Below are 21919 nucleotides of genomic sequence, written 5' to 3' on the forward strand. Positions count from 1 at the left end.
GAACTCTTGATGGAGGAGAGGTTGAGTTCAGCCCACTTGGTTAGTCCCTACAGAAAGAAAAAAAACCTTGCCCCATCCCCCAAACCTGAAAGTCACCATGTCCTTACTCAGCTACTGATCTGATGATCACACACAAACAGCGGTTGTGGGGCTCGGTGTAAAGATCTTTATTTACACACGCTGTGTTGTTGCCAGCCTGCAAAGATCTGCACTGTGCCTAAAGAAAAAGCTAAATGTTAATCTTTTGGCCCAAAGGCAATCACCTACAATTCATCACCCAGGAGGGAGTGTTGTTGTGCTGCGTTATAATAAAGTGTTCCTCCTTGTAAGCCATAACAAAATATAAATGAGATCAGACTTTGCGGCCGGCAGATCATCCATCCCTCAAAAGTTGCATCCCCTGCCCCACCTGCACCTCCCCAACTATTAAAATCAATGTTGAGATGAATGAACCAGGGGGGACACCAGGTAGAAAACTCTTCCGGCCGCTCCAATGGTTCATACGTTAGGGAGGCGAGCTTTGGTTGCGTCCCGGCAAACTGGTGATGAATCATTCCTAAGGGAGGCACTTACACACTTCAGCCAGTTTAATGAAAAACTCCAAAAAAACTGTCCTGCATGAAAGCTTCACAATAATAAATCACAGGCGAGGAGAAAATATTGCATACGGCCACATTGCACACAGCCGATGGAGTTTGGTTTAAGTCTGCTCTCAGTGCTGGACTGTCAATCTTCTGTGTTTCTTACATGGTGCTGTTATTAATTCGAATCGCACCTTCAAATAAAAGAACTATCAGACAAAAACACTTCCCGCGGGCTTTTTAGGGCAATTTAGGCTTTCAAGCGGTCTCTTGGTGACTGAGAAAGTATATTTCGCCGGCACCACTTTTAAAAAAGGTAAAACTAATTACCATTGAAAAACGAGTCATTCGAAGAGCAGAACTGGAAGTCCATAGATTATATACCAGCAAGAAATGTGTGCCATATCCTGGAGCTTCTTTCTGTTTTCATCCACCACAATGAGGAAGAAAGCCTTTGATCATCCGCTATACTGACTCTCACTTATCAGGAGAAGAATAAAACACAGTCAGGGCATACGAGTGGGATTTTCCACACAGGGGAATGCAGAGCAGAGGAAAGTGAGGTGAACTGTCATGAAAAGAAAAGCAGAAAACCTCCAGCCGTTGAAACATACTTGACAGCAAACCAAGCTGCTAAGGCAAGTGTCAAACTAAACAAATGACTAACCTTTCCTGACACACAGGCTCCGCATCGTCAACAACAAGAGTGGAAATGAAGTTGCCAGAGACATAAACGGCCAAGAATAGATCACCAACATCAAGAATAATGCTGACTTCGGTGGCGGTGGTGGTGCTGAGGTGTGTGTATGAGTGCGCTTATGAGGCATCAGTTCACATAAATCCTTGGTTGTTTGTGGTTCTTTCGCCTAATACAGGATTGGAATTCATTTGCACCACGTTACGTTTTTGTCATGGAGCCAAAGCTAAAATAGACTTCCTCTCAGCAGGCACCAAAGAATTCTGTCACACAAGATTTACTCTTGGAGCGCAGGCATGGCAGGCACATAAGCATGAATGTGACAGCATGAGTTGATTTGATAACACAAGGCAATGCACGTTCATTTAGGAAGAAGGGATTACTTCAAAGTTCAGCCGAAGGGGTTAAAAGAGAATACAAAGAATGGATTGGGAGCATTATGAGATGGGCAGTAATTGATACTGACGCTACAATAGCTACAACAAATACATTTGTGGAGCATTCGTGTTCAATTTAAAAAAAGGAAAACCTGTTTGATGCTTTTGAAATGTCTAAATCAGGGCCTTTTGTCATTCAATTTGTGTATGTGTGTTTATTGAGACATTTTAAGAATAGCAAATTGCTATATTATTTCCCACGAATTCCCTTATAATATGTTTTTGTTTTTGAAGAAATGTCCATAGAAAATAGGATAAACATTAACTATAAAACTGTTAAACACAATGACACTGTTGTATAAAAGTCAAAGTACATGAGATGCATTCTGATGGAAATAGCAAGAAAGAGGTGTGTTCTTGTGCATGAAAGTGTGTGTATTACTTAAATCAAGGGCATGTTGCAAAGATTTGAGGTACCCATTACTGCTGAGTGTAGCAGCAATAGGATTACTGGTACCTAGGGGGCACAGATGGCACTGAAATCCTCAGAGTCAATCTGCAAAGGTCACAGAAAATACAGGAGGGCCACCTTCTCACCCACCCATTCACTGCTCCGAAAAGAATCCTTTTAAGTCCCTCATCAATCCTCTGAATGCTCCATATGCCTTTAAAATGTCACACAGCGGTAGGTCTGACTCGCACTGTCATTGATGACATTGTGGCAACGGCTGAATTCAATAAGAAGCTTGTGGCGTTTAAAAGGAAGGCAGATTTGATCACGGCTCCTTAATGTTGCAATGTCTAATGGGACAAGAAGCAAGAGGGAAGGGATGCAGAGTGATGTATTAAAAAGACATTAGTCTTTATAGCCGTACAGAGAATAAATGAATCACCTTTGTAATTGAGTCTGAAGGTCATTTTTGACCTTTTCCATTCTTCTCCTCTCATTCATTTGTCTCTGTCCTTCTGAATGTACACATGTTGGGTTTGTTGTCTTTTTGCATTTCAGCAATGAGACTAGAATTCCTCTACGTCTTGTTTTGCAATACTGCTGTGTCTGTGTATTTCCTGCCACCATACGGCTGCCTCCTCCCCAGGCGCTGGCTGCTTCACCAACACCATATGGCAACCCAACTAGGCAGGCAGTGCTCCCAAAGACTCTCGCAGCGTCTCCGCTATCCATGTTTTCTTTAATGGATGCGATAACAGGGTTATTACTGCATATAGAAAATGCACATATAAACCAACTCGTACAATCGGAGTGCAGCAACGCAGCAGAGCAATTAGTAGAGCAGACCTGAATGTATACACTCCCTGGATACACTCTGCTGCTGGCCTCAGGAAGGTTTTCAGGTACGAGCCTCTTTGTGAATCACTGCAGCTTTTTCGAGATAACTGTTTATGGACACCTCGTTCTTCTTAAAAATTGCACAAGAATGGGAAATATGCATAATTCATCAACACATATTGAGAAGATCTTCTTCTAAAATTCTGCCCTAACTTCCTTATTATCATTTTAATGCTGAAATAAGATCTTGGAATTAAACTTAATTACATACCAACATCTAATAGTTTTTCCGAACTGTAACAGAATATTAAAATCTGGCAGCCTTGATGAGGGCCACAGGGAGAAAAGTGGACTTATTTCCCACACCTGCTTGTGCATCATGAGGTAAACATTAAAAACAGAGAAACGTTTTTGCATGAAAGACTAATAGCCCCCGAAATCCTCATCCTATCTCCGCCACACAGCTTGTAAACAGAGAAAACCTCCACTGAGAACCGGCCAAACCTGCCAGCTGGCAAACTGATCGCTGAACTATGGGGAGCTGTTCTGATGATGACATGAGTCAAAACTCTCTACAAACCATACCCGCTAAATAAGGTCTCCCACTAGGTGTTCTGGATGTAAAATGAAGTGTGATTACAAATCGGCATGGTTCTGTTATGCTGGATAATTTATAATAATGTTGACGAAGCTGAAGAGAACTGTTTATAGCTATATCATCCACTTTTCAGTTCATTTGAAAATCAGATGGACAGTGAGTCGTGTATCTATCCAGTCTCTGCAGGAATGTGTATAACCATGAGTGACAGACAGCACTGTCCGTCACTGTGGTACAGTCAGTGTGGTTCAAATCACTGCCAGGCCACAATGAGAGAAATGTGCAGGTTGGCTGTATGAGCTAACCATTTTATTCTAAACTGACGAAATGACAAGGTGCACTGCAGCAGTATTTTGGTCACACACACTGAACTGGCAACACAACATGTCAACTCGCACTATTAGCTCCTCAGCTTTGATCGATGAACTGAATCTTGATTTCTTCGGAGGAGAACTCACATTCACCAAGTAAATGTTCCCGCTCTTTAACTTTTCCTGACAAATAGTGTTTTCCCACTTTGGCACCAAATCTGGAGAGGAGGCTGTTCATTGATTTACCAAACTCTGGTGGCAGACAGAGAGGTAGCAAATGTGTCATAGTGTGAAGATGAAGCAGTGGTACCACAGGATCACACTTCATGTGTCAAGTATGTCGACACTCACTTTTGAATGCCAATAACTGACTTCTCTCTGCACAGACATCATGTTGTAAGGAGACTTATATTATTCCATCTATGAATTGAAGATAGAATAAAAAAATATGTAAAATACTATAATTTATTATGCTATTAATTCTATCTGTCAGCATGAGATCCTCACGCAGAGCTGTGCAGTTGATAGGGACACACATTAAATGCATTATGCAGCAACTGATACCGCTGTCAACACATGAGGAGTGACAGAGAGTCAGCACCACCCCTGACATCTGTGACTGATTACACGTTGTAATGTGCCAGTGATAAATGTGCAAAACACGAGGCGGTGATGAATTTAATACTATTCCCCAAGGAACACGGTGCTTCCATTACATGTCTTATTACTGCCTCTCCCTCATGACGGCTTAATTGATCCTTGAGGACCAACAAAAGAAAGCCCTTCTCCCCCTATCCGGAGATTATGATACCCGATAAGAGGGAGGGGAAACCAGCACAACAGCTTTTAACCTAACTGGCCCCTTGTTCAACATTCAATTACAAAATTGTAAGGCACTGAGACTCTTGTAATATCGAGCAGTTGCTGTACCGCGAAAGGTGTTATCATCGTAAATTAATTTCCATCGGATACCACTTGTTTTTCCTTAGGAGAGAACACAGGAACACAGGGCCACTGGTCTGATTGGCATGTGCGACCTGCTCCATAGGCTTCCTCTGCTGTGGTGTGGGCTAAACTGAGCGCCTTCATGGATGAATTCAGAGTAGAAATGCAAAGCATGGAGGAACAGCACTCCTCTGTACCCGCAGAGGTTGACCACGGCATATGCTGCTGCTTATTATTGCTTGTGTCTGCCTGTTTTCCCATTGTATTTATAGCAGTGGGGAACTTGATTTAGATCTGCTCCATCTGGTGATTCGTTGTAGGGATGGGTGCCACATCTTCCGCTCTTATGTGCAATCTCCCCCCACTCTGCTTACTGGCTTTTTATTTAAAGAAGATGGTAAGTGAGATAGCAGGGCGTCACTCCTCTCTCCCTCTTTTTCCCTGACACCAGCTGCTGCACAGTTTATGATGCTAGCTGGGAGGCATTGGTAGGAGGTAGGGAGGGGTTGGAGCATGTGGAGGTGTAAAAAACCCCTCCCACTTTCTCTGGTGGTATGCAAAGATTCCACAGGCGGCCTCCAGAGCCCCTTTCCTTCCACAACCCTCCCCCAACCTTCAGCAGCGCCTGAAAGGGAGGGTGGGGAAGAGTGGAGGTAACAGAGCTGAGGTTTGGGGCACAGAAGAGGAAAAGGCTGATTAAAATATTTACATTCTGACTTTCATGTCTGAACCTCCTTTTAACTCAATATAAAAGAAGTGCAGGGTTTTCAAAGATTTGTACCTACAACTGGAGCAAATGTAGGCGGCACATCTCTTTCATTTCATGTAAATGCACTCAGAAGGAAATGTGGGGCAGGATAGCCAAGCTGCCAAAAGAAGATTTTCTGATCTAATGCAGCTTAAAAAACCCACAAACAGACCCTGAATGCAGGAGAAAGAATAGCAAGATTAAATTATCTGTACATTCCTGAACATTTTAGCAGCACTGAGATTAGGCCATTTCCTCTATAGTTACATTTTAGATGAAACCACAATACCTCTTAATGGCAAGGAAAGTCATCGCAACGGACAACTGGTAATGTGATCGTCTACCCATGACTGACACTCAATTCAAATCTTTCTTTAAATGCCCTTATTTCATTACCCTCTAATGTATTCTTTACTCAGTGTGCTGGCGCAGAGAGAAGTGGGTGAAATGAGGGAAGGGCCTGTTAGAGATGGGCTGCTATCTCAAATGCCTCATTTCATGGGTTATTCTTGAAAGAAAACCCCCCCCAAAACGTTTAAATTTGGTAATTTATAATCCGCTGATTTATCGGCATCTGGCTTCAGCTGAAACAGGTCGTTTGTCTCCTTCACTGAAGTGTTAAGTTGAAGTTTGTTGAAGCTGTGTTTGACTTCCTCTCCAAAGGAACAAACGGGGAGCTCATGTCATTCACTTTGCCACAATTGCAAGACTTTCCGAGTGTACTTGCCAGAGTAAATAACTCACCATGAGGTCTGTCTGCCACAGTATGGCAATGATTAAGTATATAAAGTTCTCAAAACATCAACAAGAATATTCATTGAACTTTCTGTAAATCTGATGCGTAATCTGAGTTTCAGTCAATTTGAATATATGTAAACAGCAGGAAAATACTGACTTCTAACATTTCTCATGATTAGACAAACTGTAATGCCTTCAAACTACAGTCAGATGGATGCATTGTGGGAAGAAACACAAACTAAGCTCACAAAAGACCTCCAAACAGTCTTTTGTCTTCCTAAAATCTTAGGGAAATATAGAACAAACACTGATGGGGAGCTTCTTTGTCTGCCTCAACACCATGTGCGTGTGTGTGCATGCATACCGTGAGACTGATTGTTTGCTCTAATCTGGCAACGAGGCAAAGCTACAACTGCAATAGGAAGAAAACAAAAATAATAAATGTTGTATAAGCAAATATTTACGAGTGGTAATGTGAGCAGCTTCCAAAACAAAATGGAACGCTGAGTGAAAACAGGAAATTAACTTCCCAGGCTGTTTGCTCTTCTCCACCTTGGAGGCAGCAAGCACCACGTCACACCTGCTTGTTACCTCTAAGGAGGCTGGAGGCTCCCGCAGAAGAAAAAGGGCCTTCTTCATTGAATTTCATTTTCATGCTCATCGGCGGAGGAGAAGAAACAGGCCACTGTTCTGGTGCTCACCTGGTGACCACATGAAGGCTTCAGGGTTCAGAATCCCCTCGTAGCTCTGCATATGCAAGCAGGACAGGACAGACGCAATGCTGGCCCCTGCCTGTAGCCTGTCTTGAAGACGGATGAGTTAACGGTGCTGGGCCTGGGGCCCCCTGGCTCCCTGCAGGGACCTCACTATCGGGCTGGTAGATTAGGTCTGGATCACAGTTGACATCCCACAGCAGAAAGCAATGGGATGGTGGAGAAACAGGGTGGAGTGTAGCTCTCTACTTCAGAAGCGGAGCAGCAATCATGTGATACAGTGTTTGAGATGTGTATAACCTTCCCATAAGCATAAAGGATATAAATATGAACTGCGGAAGAACTTGGTAAAATAATCAAATATTCAACAGAAAAGGAAAATGTATGTCATTCATTAAAGTTAGGGTAGGTAATTCACTTCAGAAACACTTGTTATATTTCATGGAATGCTCTTAACATCCTGATAGCAATGAATATATTCAATGCTTTGACAATAAATACATAAAAAAATGTCATTTGCGGAAGCCGTGGCGCTGTAAAAAGCACGACCAATCATTTTAGCCGGCCCGGCTAAAGTAACTGGATGGCCTACCTGCCTGTCAGCCTTCCATCTCGTGCACAAACTTATCTCGTGCCCTCATTGGTCATGTGCGCGTCCGTGTGTGTTAGAGGAGGGGCTCTTTAAGGAAGTCTGAAGGAAGGGGCAGATTCTTTTCGGCTGCGTACTTTCAAATTCTAGCGCATTCTGGTTTCTCCATTCCTACCTACCCTACCTTTAAGTAAATATGACAAAAATGTACAATTTTAAGTTTTCTAGAGTTGAGGATTTTTACACTTTTCATTGTTCCATATCATACATGTAATGTCCTTGGAGATTGGACAACATGAGCAATCAAAGGCGTCACCTTGGTTTCAAGGAAATGTTGTGAAACCCAATACATTTTAATATTGATCAAGGAGAGCATATTATGTGCAGCTTTTCACTTCTATTGTTCCAGCCGTTAGAACATAATAATACCAGCGCGTCCATCCCATTGTTTCATATTATCTCCGGAAAGACCACATTAGCAGCCGCTCAAGCGACAGCAGCCCATTTCCCCCATTTCCCCCATGTTCACCTCACCATTATTACCGTTTCCTAAAGATATATAGCCAGTCATATAAATGCCAATGAATCACAGTTCTGCTCTGCACGCGACACGTTGCCCTTGGTTTGGCGTTACTTCTCAAGCTCAAGGTCTAACGCCGGGGTAATTACCACAAAGTGGTGAGATAAAGGAGGAAGTAAGAAGATGATGTGTTAGCCAAAGTGCGAGGGGGTGGGGGGGGTCTCCTTCAATGCTAGACACAGGAGGGTGTAGCATTAAACATTTGGTTGGTTTTTCAGACAAGACTAAATCAGAAGGTCAAAGGCTGGATGTCAGAGAGAGAAGAACAAGGTAGTGTTTGTGAAGAATGTTGACAGAAACTGTTAGGAGAAGCACATTTAGAGTTCACAGCGTGCAGCAGAAAGTTGTTCACCATTGAGTGATCTGTTAGCACCGGAGAGGACGTATATCTTTTTTCACAAATCAATATGTCCTGCAGACGTCCCCGTCACATGCTCATGTCTCCTCACTGCACTGTCCCCACGGCTACCATCCTCCTGTGTAAAAGCCTGCAGGGCTTGCCAAGGGTAGAAGAGCACGGTCAAAACAACAATGCCGAGTACAAGGACACTAGCGGGTTCCTAGCTGAAGGATCTGAGCTTTGATCATTGCCGATTGCTGGGGCTCAGGGCAGGTGTCCTTCTGACTCAGCAACACCCTGCTGAGAGCCCATCAATAAGCAGTGGGAAGGATGACTGTTAGAATACTTTGGCTCCAACACAAAAGCCCTTTAACCCTTAACCACTGTACAAGCCGTCTGCTTTTAAATGATGTTTTGTTCAGTTGCTTTCCAAGAAAGAGGATGTTTGTGAAGACCCATGGGAGTGTCTGCCTGGACATCAGAACGGGAAGTTTTCTTTTTTGGAAAGAAAATCACAAACTTTTACCCAAAGAAATATATAGAAGTACCACCCAGTTACTTCATCCCATTGATGTATCTTGTTTTCTTATCAAAACAAGTATGTTATCCACTTTGGGCTGCTATGCATCTATCACACGTTGCAGCAGTGAAAACTTCACTGCCTTTGGAATGGCCTATGTATGGTACCAATGCGTCTTCTTAAACTGAATGCATGTCGCCAGGGAAATCTCCACGCGCCAGTTGCCAGCAGACGGTCGACAACTGCTCAGGAAAAAGTGCTAGCCTCCTCTCAAGTCTTTGACTGTAAATGTCTCTGGAGAACAGAGAACAACGCTGTGGACTGACCAGCAACCATATATTTGCCATTTTTCCAGAGGAGAGTGTGGGAATCACATAAAAGCACCAAACCATTGAGAATACTATCCTTTGAGATCATACGCCTTCAGATTTTCTTTGAAACCTTTGACACTTCATTGTTGGGACAGCTTGTCTCTACATTCTTTCCTATCTCATTATAATATACTGTATATATGTGTGACTGCAGGCAGTTTAGAGGGAAACTCAACACAGAAACAGTGTAACATTTCAAAAAAGGTTGTTATGGTGTATTTTTTTTATTTAAGCTCATAATTGGTTAACATGTCAAGGAACATTCAGATGCTGGTACATCGTAAAACAATCTACCATACTGTAACATCCACAGTGAGCATCAGGTTTTGGTATACAGATATACTAGTTTCTCCAGCACAGCCGACTGCAGAGCCACTTTTTTATTTCAGTACAAGGCTCAGCTCTCCAAAAGTTGATCATACAGGAAGCATCCGTGGCGGATGCTTCCTGTATGATGAACTTTTGGAGAGCATAATAAAATCCTTCAAGGACCCTAGAGGACATTTCCAGCAAAGCTCAACAGACAGAGCACATGCTTTTCAGCTGGTTCTCGTCTCTCTTTTGACAGCCGAAACAATAGATAACTCTTTTTCAACTGCATTGCCGGCTGAAGTGGAAGCTAAATGATCTTAGCTCCAGACACAGTGGAGGCTGAAGGGGAAGATGCTGGGATAATAATGGACATTTAGTGGCCAAAATCCAGCAGGGTAATCTGTACACCATACAGCTGTCTCTGCTCTTATTGACATTTTGTGCATGCAGCTTGGGTCAGTTTACCGGATGGCTTGCAGACTAACCTTGATGTCGATGCGGTTCATGGGTGATGTGAAGAGTAACTATTGAATGACGGATTTCAAACTTGCCTCCCTCTATAAAAGTCAACTCTGCCAGCGAGCTGATGCAGTTACAGAGGCGGAAAAAACTATATTGGCAAACATAACATTTCTGAACCAGTCAACTGTGAGAGAAAAATGTCAGTATAACATCAAATCAGATATCTAACAGGCAATCAAAAAGTACAACCGACACTTTGTCCACTCTGCTGTGGGATTGACAGTGTGCAGGGTGTTATCAGCAGGATTGAGTGCCTGACTTCTCGGCTTCTATTATCTCTCTCTTTGGACATGACGAGCCATTCGGCATCCGCCATGAGTGGGGCTGAGTGCTCTCTGTTTGGAAAAAGAATAGCCCTCTCCGGCCAGCTACCTACTCTGTAGTTATCTCCAAATGTCAGATGGTGGAGCACATCACGGTCAGGCTGAAACATGTTGAGCAGAACAGCTTTGAAGGACTTCACTCCCTGATCCAGCTGCTCTCACAGAGATCCAGGGATGTTAGAGAAAAATAACATCGACTTCTAACCTGCCATCACTTTGTCAGCAGAGTGCAGCCAGCCACTGAAACTATGTTGTTATGACAAGCAATCAGCTGAATCTCCTTTTGTTTGTGTGGTTAGCCCTGAAATAATCACATGAAAAGAGTGCCTTGCCTTATAAAAGAGCCACATTCAATTTGAAAAGGCCCTCTGACAATTTTCTAATGAAAGCCATATCTTGAGTTTTCTCTTGCATGTACGTGCTCTAGCAGAGAGACAGGAGGCAGCAGGAGGCAGGAAGGAAGTTAGCCTGAGGCGAATGCTAACAAAGGACCAGCATAAGAGCAGCAGTATCAGGACGGTCATGATAGCGACACATTCACTAATGATCAAGTCTTAGCTGGCGGTGCAGAAGATAAGTAGATGTGAGTGATATCTGTGGCGTTAGAGCAGTACACTTCATCTCCCAAGGGCTTGGCTCCACATATATTCACTTTGTAATTGCAAATCCTCCATTCTGCTTTACCTCAACAGGTGACAGCCCTGTCCTCAGTTGTGTCTGTAAAAAAGCCTTCTGGTTTGCTTCCAATTTTCCCATGTGTTGATGCTAAAATACTACACCTGGGTATATATATATATATATATATATATATATATATATACTATAATGACATGTATGTAGTATTTCAAAACAAAAGAAAAATCGATATTTCTTTTCAGAAACTCGACTCATATGAACAGCTCAGACACTAGCAGAAAGAAAAAAAGATATCCCATTTTCGCTTTTGAATGGATTTAGATTACATTGTCTTGCAACAATTTATTTCAAATGAACGTTACAACACAACGAATACAAAGGATGCCGGTCAGTGTTTGTATTCTCTTGGAGCTATACACTGAGGATTGGTGTTTTCATTATGTTGGTGAGTCTATAAAGGCAGAGAATAACTCATATTTAATCATTTCGATTCATCCACACCATCTCCCGCTAGAGACCGAAGCAGCTCAAGCAATAGCTGGAATATATGATTAAAAGGGCCTGGGTTCAGTCACGGTGCCACTCTAAATCACTCCCTGGAAAACTTTCTGAAATATTCTGATGTAACTGTAACTAAAGTCAGATCCCTATTGCCATGAGGACCCCAAGGGAGCACATGGGCCAGGAATCGGGTGTAGTTGGCTTGTCTGGCCTGGGAGGACAACACCGGGGGGCTCAGACTGGTCCAGACCCAGAATTAGTGCAGAGAGCAAAGTCACTCTGCTGGATCAAAGAGAACCTTTGTTCCCATGCTCTCTTTGAAAAGTAGCACAACTCTCAGCTTTTCATTCCAGTTTCCTGTGACATTTTGTCTATGTTCGAGCAAAGAGAACATACATACCAGAGGGAAATATGTAAAAACTGAAAGTGTCACAAACGATAAAGTTATCTCAGATCTAATATTAGTTGAAGAAAGAAATAAGGAATTACAACTGAAATCATCTACATACAATGAGTGAGATTTGACCACCAACATTATTCTATTTACAATGTATTTATAACGACAATTGTCTATGCATGTTAAATCAAAACCACACCCAGCTCCGTGCAGCTCTTTCCCAAAGCTTTTTGTTCATAACAATCCTATATATGGCCATCAGCTAATGCTGATCTTTATAAACATATACAAATATGGGTAGAGCTCGTCGTCTGTGCCGTTAATAGCCTCCTCCAACTCTCTCTGGTGCCCTCTTTGAGCATTCCAGAGACCTTGTGTTATGCTTTCACAGGACTGCATTTTGGACAGAGTGGCTTAAAATACATCCTGCTTCTCTGTCTTACTAGCATCTCATCTCCAGGCCTCTTATTCCAGAGCAACAACCTTTGTTGTCCGCTGGCTAGATAGGGTAAATGCCTGACTGAAGCTCTTATTTGCTGGGTTTTGTTTGTGTCTTGCTGTTGTTGCTGAATTGTGTTCTATTCTGGGTTCACAACAAGGCCATTTGACAAGGTGCCGTCTAACTGTTGAGGCTTGACTGCAATCTGCTTGCACAGGGTAAAAATAGACTTTTGGAGATGAACCAACTATCAGCAGAATGCTGGTGTGTTGCTTCTTGAATCTAAAGGCAACGTGTAGCTTAACTAGCTTATCCTGAGCACCAGAACACTGACCCCTTCAAAGCTCTGAGGATTTCTCCAAATGTTGACCCTCCCTCCCTCTCTTCTTTGGGTCTTCACCCCCTGCTGCTGTGGAAACAGGATCCTATGAGGGGAGAGCCCACCCAACCGCTGCTGGCCAGCTGGAATGAGCGTCTGGGAAGCAAAGCAAAACTCAAGTCACACTGCGTTGCCTTTCACCCAAACACTAAGCCCTCCCCATCTCCACAAGTACAGCCATGGGCCACAAAATGGAGATTGTTGTTGAGCTTTATTCAGCCGACTCATGCCTTATAAAAACTGGGGCTTGCACACTTTTCTTCTACCAAGACATTATTACATGCGGCACAATTACAGGGTTGTCATTTTATGATGAAGACAAGATGGGACTGACATTTTGCTTATTACTACACCAAGGTGCCTTTGATGGGTTGTTCGTGCAAGGCTTAAAAAAAGCCCACAATGCACATTCCACATGAAGTCTTATTTGTATTGATCACTTACCACACACACACTCTCAAGGGTCTTGCTGCCTCTAAATGATATAAGCTGAATTGTTAATGAGAAATCCTTAACTGTTAGCATTCATTATCAACAGCTGAAAATAGATTTTAGCCCATTATAGAGAAAACCAAAAGTAAGCTGTTAAATATATTATGTTCCAACACTTTCTCTAGTGCAACAAGTGTAGGCTCACATTAAACTAGTAGTGGTTGTGAGGTTTGAGAGGTTAGGGGGGCAACAGAATATATGTACCGTAAATTCTCCGCATTACTTAAGGCAGACAGGGCTTGGCCTCAGCACACGGGACATTAATAAACTCAGCCACACTCACAAACACAGAGAGATACAAGGAGCATTACATCTGACTTTACACAAGCAAAGAGTCACTTTCACACATGAGACTACAACCCTTAAGTCATTAACAGGCTCTCAGACAAATGCATGAGCACAGGTGACCCTCGACCTCCTCTGATCTGATGCTGCCCCCTTTTACGCCACCTTCACCTGTCCTTCCTCTCTAACAGCACGGCCACATGTGTTTGAGTGACCCACTGAGGGACTCAAAGCTCATCTCCCAGAGCTGCACACTGACCCTGATCTAATTCTCCCGGAGACAGAGGCAACTCTTTTCCACACATTACCAACCCTGAGAGCTTTGGCTCTTCGTGCAGCTCTGTGTTTTTCCTGGCCTTTCAGGGATAGGAGATACTCCGGCACATTGAGTCAAATGAAATGAAACATCCCTGAGTCAAAGTGGCAAAAAGGAAAGAAATTGCTCATCCGTAAGTGGGTAGTCACATTTCTTTTTCGGACATAGAAGTTCACAATATATTATGCCTTTTGGTTTGAGGAGGAAAGACACTAAAGACAGGCAGTTTCTTTGAATTCTTTTACCAAAAATACACTACTCTGTCGGCTATTCAACACTGCTGTTTCATTTGCAGAACTGTCTCCATACATACAGCCCATATTCTATTTCCTCACTGGCCTGCTATTTGACCCACAAGAAGGCAGCGCAAAAGAAGTATTGACCCCACATTCCCCCTCACTAGGAGGAACAGGGTATAATTAACTGTAGTTTAAAACTGTAAAACAGGGTCTGAATACTGAGCAAACTACTTTATCCCAAAGGGCTCAGACCCAATCTATCTAATCCATACTTATTCATTTATTCAGCCGACTCATGGCCTCTGACTCCCTCAGAGATATCTAACAGGTCAAATGTGGACTTTCAATCTTCTTCATCCCTAATTAGACATAACACGGGGTGAAGTTCTGAAAAACAGGTTGTTTTTTTGGTTTTTCCCTTTTGCCGTTTGCTTTCAGTTCACACAATAGGGTTTATCTGCCACAGACACCAGAAATAAGTCGGCTCAAACCGCTTTATTCTTGTATCCCTACCTGTGACTAAAGTATTGCTCACTGTAAGTACAGGCTAGGGGCACTGACGTGAAACATGCCCTCCACAATGTGTGTCACCAGTGATACAGAGAAGCACAGCCTCCACCATCTGTTGAGCATCTGTCTGAGCTGTGATTCATCTATTCACACATATTCGCTGTTTTAGGTGTCAGTGGAAAAGACACAATGTGTGTTAACAATTACTTTGCTGTTAGCCTCACCCTTTCTGTTAAAGCAGAGATGAACATCCTAGGTAATCATCTCAGGAAACGATGTCTTCACAAGAAAATTAATTAGGTCACAGGGCTTTTCATCGTCAAATATGTCAGTTCAATTTTAGTGCCAGTTAAACTAAACCTAGATGGTGAAAATGGAAAACATTATACAACTCGCAAAACATCCTAGCATTGAGATTGTGTTAGGATGTTCACATTGTCATTTAGCCTCTCGCATTTACTCTTAGTGTTTTTGATGGATCTGTTTTAATCATTCCAATTTATCAGATGCCCCAGCCAAAGTGTTGTTTGTTAAACCAACATCTCATCATAACCTGAATATATTTCACTTGCAGATAACTGAATAGCTGGAACCAGCTAAGGTTGGACATTAAGTGCTTGCTACAAATGAACGATAACCACTAGTATCATTTAATGTATATCCCAAATACATGTTTTTCCCACAGGCTTCCGGTTTTTATAGCTTCATTAATGGATGGCACGAATGCAGTCACACCAGACACGTTTTGCTGGAACAGTTTTGTTGCAAGTGACAAAAACAACGTGATATGCAGCAGCACGCCTGATACTATGGCAGAGAAAACAATGACTTAACGGAGGAAAAGACTGAAATAACCCTTCTGTCTGTCCTTTGGTTGCCCAGACTTCCTGTTTGACAAAACTAAATCCCTGTTGATGCAGGGCTTTCCGCCCTGTTTCTCTCCATTTCTGTCTCACTCTTTTTTTGTTTTCCTCTGCTCTCTCTCTTTCTGTCTCTGGCCGAGCCCAGGTTCACTCTTTGGGTCACTGGGTACTGGCCTAATCTACTTGGGTTTTTTGTTCTACTAGCAGCAGAAAGCAATGTGCACAGCCAAGGCAAGTAGGAGTGAGGGAATGAGATGGAGAAGGGGAGAGGAAGGAGGGACAGAGGGGTGGACAGAAAGCAGAATTAGGGGAAAGGTGAAACAAGCCAGAACTACAGAGTTAAGGGATTCCCTTCAACATGTGCCCTTCCCTATTTTGATCCTGAAAACAAATTTACCTAAATATGCATGGAATAAACTAAAATTCTCAATGTATGTAGCAATCTGTGGCAATCCCATATTTATTACAGTTAGCTAACCCAAATGGTTAGATGCATGGGGGGGGGGGGGGGGGGGGGGGGCAGGAAAAGTAGTATGAGTTCACCCTGAGAAAGAGTGAAGGGTGAAGGAGAAAGGTATACCAGAGTGTTGGAGAGAATACACTGCCTATGGCCAAAAAGGCTACTTTTCGCTGACTGCAAACAACCCTTCCGGCAATATTGGCGGGGGGTTAGAGAACTGTATGTTGAGCAAGAATAGCTGCTGGGCTCAATGAGCGTATTACAGTGTAGCAAGAGGGGTCCGCACTTTAGGTGATCAATCAACCCAGAGGAAGCGACGATCACTTTATAACCATCAGCGGACGGAAACGTAAGCAATGGAGAGCGAGATAGCGTTTTAAAAACCATTACACAGGACTATTGTCCGTAGTGAAGAGGCCTGGCTTTCTGCACTCAAACATATGGGCCAGTGCTATCTCATTAGTTTTAAGCAACGCATATGTGGCAGATGAGACAGAGTAGTTCATTAGTATCAGATCAAACGGGTCTGTTTTTAAGGAGGAAGGAATACAGATTTTCTTGGGATGTAAAAGGATAGCTTGCCATCAGGGAATATTTACTCATCGCCCCGGAAATGTCTTGTTATCCTAGAGCACTAAACAATGACTGTCGAGAGACAGGTCCAGACAGAATATTCACCCGGACACATGAGCTCTTCATCCCAACGCCTTCCTCATATGGATGTGATTTCATTTTTGTTGTACCTCTTGAAAATGAGAACTGGTGCTGAGTGGGGAGTGGAAGCACACATTCTGGGACTGGGCGGAATCCAGCTGGCAAGAACCCACAAAGCTGACACAAGGACAAAGCCCCTGGCTGTGTTGGTATGGCTCTCGAACAGGACAACACACTCCTGTGCCAAATAGCCCTTGGCAACATTCTGGAAGCAAAAATAGCAGCCCATCTATAATTTTTCAACATGTCTTTTAATGAATCGCTTGCGCTCATTCCCTTGACATACACTTTGAGCTACAGAGGTAGTACAGACAGATGTGATCCTATTTTAAACTAGGGCTGTCAAGTTAACGCATTAATAACGTGGTTTTTAACACTAATTATTTTAACGTGCGATTAACACGTGTATTTGTCCTCGGCCCGCCCCGTAGTTTCAGAGCCCAAAGGCTTGACGTTGTTGTTGTTATTTGGATGGTGGCAGATTCTAGCGAGATATATGGATAAAAAAAAAAGTGTTTTAAACAGCAAGCCAAGCACACAGCTGATGCTGACAGCCCCGCTCCTGCCGCTCGCTTGCGGCAGACCACGCTTGAAAGTTTTCCGGGGAGACGCCTGGACACGGCGTCTACGAGCAGCAAGCTTTCAACAGCGATAGCTAAATGGGTGGCGGTGGCTACAGCTTGCAAGACAATTAACATTGTGGAGGGCGAGGGACTGTGTGAGATCATTCAGATCGCATCCAACGTGTCGACTGCACATCACAGCGCATTATTTTGACCCTAGGTGGGAACTTCAGTCTCATGCTTTGACTGTTATGAAGACAGAGGAGCGCCATTTCGCCGACAACTGTAAACAGGCTAGTCTGTTTGAGCAACTGGCTCAGTGCAAAGAAGTACACAGGGTTGGGAGAGAGTGTAAGAGAGAGAAAGAGGTTCCAGGTTGTTGTATTGAAAATATTCAGGAGAATATTTGTCATTGTTCCAATGATAAACAAACATTTGCATAAAGCATATTTGTCCACTCATATGTTGATAAGAGTATTACAAACTTGAAAAATATTCCTCAAAGGTACATTTAGAACGGATACAAAATGTGCGATTAATCGCAATTAACTATGAACATCATGCGATTAAATATTTTAATCGACTGACAGCCCTATTTTTAACACATGAGAGGATGCTGTATTACATGGTACAGGTCACCATAGGGGAAGAGCTACCCTTGTAAATGTGAAATAAACCCAGAGTTTAACTTATTTGATGTGTGTATGCTCTCTGCGTCTGTCTTTACTGACACTGCACAGCACCAATGTGAGCAAACGAGAAGCTGGCAGAGAGGTGTAAACAGAGCCAATCAACCAGAAAACGAAATGGAGAAGCTTTCCCAGAAGGCAACACAGCCAATTATATGATAGTTCAGATAAACTGCAGTGGAGCCGGGTGAGGGAAGTATTCAACCAGTGCAGCCAACAAGCCTGAGCACACTGAGCTAGGCCCAGTCCGTGAATCGCATTGTTTCCCCGCAATTATATCCTTTTATTCAGGCAAACCTGCCCAATACCGTTTCATCTCTTCTAATAAATAAATAGTTTACTCTCATTGAAGTTGTACCTAATTCAGCTTTGAAGAAGAAAATAATCCAATTCCTCCCAAACACGTAAAGAGTTCTCTGTACAACAATGACAGACAACATGAGACCGTATATATTCCTTTCTGACCACAACCTTCCGTTATGGCAGTGAAATATGCTGTGTAAAGCTGTTTTTCTTCTACTTCTTTTTTTAATACCATTGGGACAGTACACCTCATGGCTCCTCATCTCCTCTGAAACTGCAGCAGCTCATGTCCTCCGCCTGCATGCTGCCCCAAAAGACTCCCTTAAAAAGGCCAACTACAGCCTGTCATGCATCATATTGTTTGTCTTGTAATTTCGCCTTCAGTTTCAAGGATACAGCAGTTCAACACCTTCTCAATAAAATATAGATGTTATCCTCCAGTCTTGAGAGGCTATACTTCCTGACATTTCTATCAAGGGTTAAAGTGATCTCATGCCACCTGACATTCTCTGCAGGTCAAGGCAATATATTTCTTTTAGAGATTTCAGGTATATTTTGGAACAATGCTGTATCACTGCCTCTCCTAATGTGACCTGTGATGTTATTTGTGGGTGCAAATTAACCTTGGGAACCATTGTCTTTGGATCAGAGCAGTTCAAGTGTAGTTGACACTGACATAAACTTGGTTTATATTTGTAGCTGATGTAACTAATTGGACATTTCCAAACTTGTAAAGTCTTGAAAAGTGTTAATCTAAGTATAGTTGTTTAGCTGCCTTTACCTGGCTCCAGTACAGGCAACCATTTAAAACAATAGCCAATTTTCTTGTATATGGCATCCAGCCCTTATTATCTGTTTAATCACAGTTCACATAAACTCTTATATCTATGTACTGACATTCTTTAAACTCCAATTGCACTTCATTCATAAATCCCATACATTGGTTTCATTAAGATAAAGGCATATTCAAGAAAAGACTCCCATGAGCAGATCTGGCATCTTACTTTTGAATGCCTCCACCATAAATAAATATTATAATAACGTGAAAGTATTCCGTTAGTTTGATTACATAAACGGTCCAGCATTACAAACTGACTTGGTGATGAGGCCCCACTCTCCCATCACTATCCAACATATAAAACAAGAGGACAGGTATGAAATACAAAGACAAATTCAAATCAGGTTAGCAGGCGAGGGGAAATACAAAGTATTTAAAAAGGAACATGACTGTGGCAAACAAAGTTTAAATACTGTAGTTTTCTTCCCGCTGTGCAAAGCTCTGCTTGAGGGCCCCAAAGACAAGGCAAAGCTCTGCAGGGAGGGGGGGAAATCAAATCCCTAACAACCAAATCCGAGTCAAAAATCTTTTAATGTTCTGATGCACCGAGTCCGCACCGTTGCATAACTCAGACAAGAAGGTACCGCACAGGCAGTTGTTTAATGTAAGCAGCACACGGCGCTCAGGCCTTTGATTTATGAGCCAGAACAGTCTCATAGTCTCATACTCAGACTTCAACTCTGTGGCCTGTAGAGAAATCTGGGCCTTTGCCATAAGCAATTAACTAGCTCTGGAACAACTTGACCATAATGAACTCTGGGAGAAAAAACAAAATTAGGTAAACAACAACTGTAGTTAAAGTTAAAAGGTATTCTTTCAGTCAGGGCTGCTGCTAATGAGATAAAGCACTGTTAAATCCTTTCAGCTCTAATCTACCTGACGGGATTGAGATAAATTACAGGAAGATACAAAGTGGTTGTTTTACTTGTTGCAGCCCAGAGGCCCTTGGCTCTCTGGTAAGACACTCTTCATTAGTGTCCAACAATGGGAGCGGGGGAACACAAAGGGAGGAAGACATTGGCATCAGACAGTGAACCATGAGGCTCTTTTTGCATCTGGTGAATGAAAACGTGTTGCCTCACTAATGTTCGTCTCGTTTACTCACTGTCCCCGCTAATCGCTGAGATTTGATCATATCTCTCAGTACACATTTTGGTATTCCCCCCGTGGCTCAATCGGTCTCAGCAAGGTTCTTGGTTAATAAGAAGTGAATGCAGAATCTTTCAATCGTCAGGTATTTTGTCTTCTCTCTCCCAATTTACCCTGCCCACCTCATCATTTCTTTGAAAGTGATACAGCCCGTGAGCTTCCCAATTGTGTCACTTCCAATTAGCCCTTCTGAGACATCTCTGCCCTTTTGCTCACCAGTATTCAAGTTAAAAAGAACCGCGCGGGTGCCCCTTGTATTGTACCCCACCTCCCTTCGCTCTCCCGCCATCTAGATGCATGCGTGTCTGGATTTGAGAGTCCCTGAAAGAGAGAAATCGCAAGAAAAGACAGACAGGGTTTTTTTAATCCCATAACCAAAAATAGCAGCTTGCTGTAATACTGTATGTATGTGAGCTTAAAAGGAGCTCTACTTACATAAAAGTGCACATTTTTGAATAAGCCAGCTCATCATCCTCCATACATCAGTAATACTGATGTTCCTAAGCAGCAAAGAACTAGGACATGGCACGTTTTGGTGGCTCCTTCTGATTTATCCCTCTGAAACACTTGATAGCTGTATCAAATCTGCCTGCAACCTGCTTCTCTGAAGTCGAACTGAAGTGATGGGGATTGTAAATAGCAGGGTGGCTAGCCACAGTATGCAGGTTTGAGTTAAATAGAGGGCTGGAGCGCCGCAGCTTCTTAAACTGGGGTAGAGAAACGTTCAGCTTCAGTGGAAGCCTTCCCAAGAGTACAAATAAACCAAGTCTGTGCCGTGTGGAGCCATATCCATTTACTTTAATCAAACAAACAAAAAGACCTTTCCGTGGACACAGCCCTTTATTTTTGCAAAGAGGAAGAGAAAGGGCGTGGGTTTCTTCTCTACTTTAAGGGGAGCACTCAAATCAAAACCAGAGCAGGAAATCACACCAACATGTTTGTCCATCATTTCATCAATCAAACTAAAAACAAAGGATATGAATCAAATGCTAACAATCTGCAGCCAATATAAGTCACAGTAAAACAAAGAAAGGAATAATTAAAAAACGAATGATATTCTTTAGCTTATTTACAATAACTGTGCCCAATCCAAGCTTTCTGAAATTGGACAAAAGCCATCAGCGATGGACTCTGTGAAAATTGTGAAGAAGTGTTTGTGTGTGTGTGTGTGTGTGTGTGTGTGTGTGTGTTGTTTTTCAACCGCAGTCATGAGATATGATATGCAAACTGACCTGGCGTCATTAACTGGGTAACATGACCAACATCTCACTGAGGCATTATTCAATTCTTATGGAGCCGAGGATCTGAGGAAACAACATATTTTCTGGGCCGACAGGAGGTTTGTTGTTGGCAAAGAAAAGTTGGCCAGGGGTGAAATTGTCATGCTTATCAAGATTTCTATGCCTCCTTGTTTATTCACAAATGTGATCTCGTTTCACAAACAACCCTTCTTTTCATGAAACAAATTTGATGAGAAGTTAAGCCATTAAAACGCCCCAATTCTATAAAAACATCTTTATCCAAGGAGTTTAAAGCTGTAGTCTTCTAATGAAAGGAATAAACCATCATGGGATATGACAGCTCAAAGCTTGA

At 42.7% G+C, this 21919-nt stretch overlaps 1 protein-coding gene across 1 annotated transcript in view; it reads right to left on the bottom strand.

Annotated features, from left to right (window-relative positions):
• The window catches only part of LOC117457879 (LHFPL tetraspan subfamily member 6 protein), a 44962-nt gene that overhangs the window by 21338 nt on the left and 1705 nt on the right, over positions 1-21919 (bottom strand). The gene's annotated exons all lie outside the window — the stretch shown is intronic.

Source organism: Pseudochaenichthys georgianus, chromosome 13 (assembly GCF_902827115.2).
Source record: "Pseudochaenichthys georgianus chromosome 13, fPseGeo1.2, whole genome shotgun sequence".
NCBI lineage: Eukaryota > Metazoa > Chordata > Actinopteri > Perciformes > Channichthyidae > Pseudochaenichthys > Pseudochaenichthys georgianus.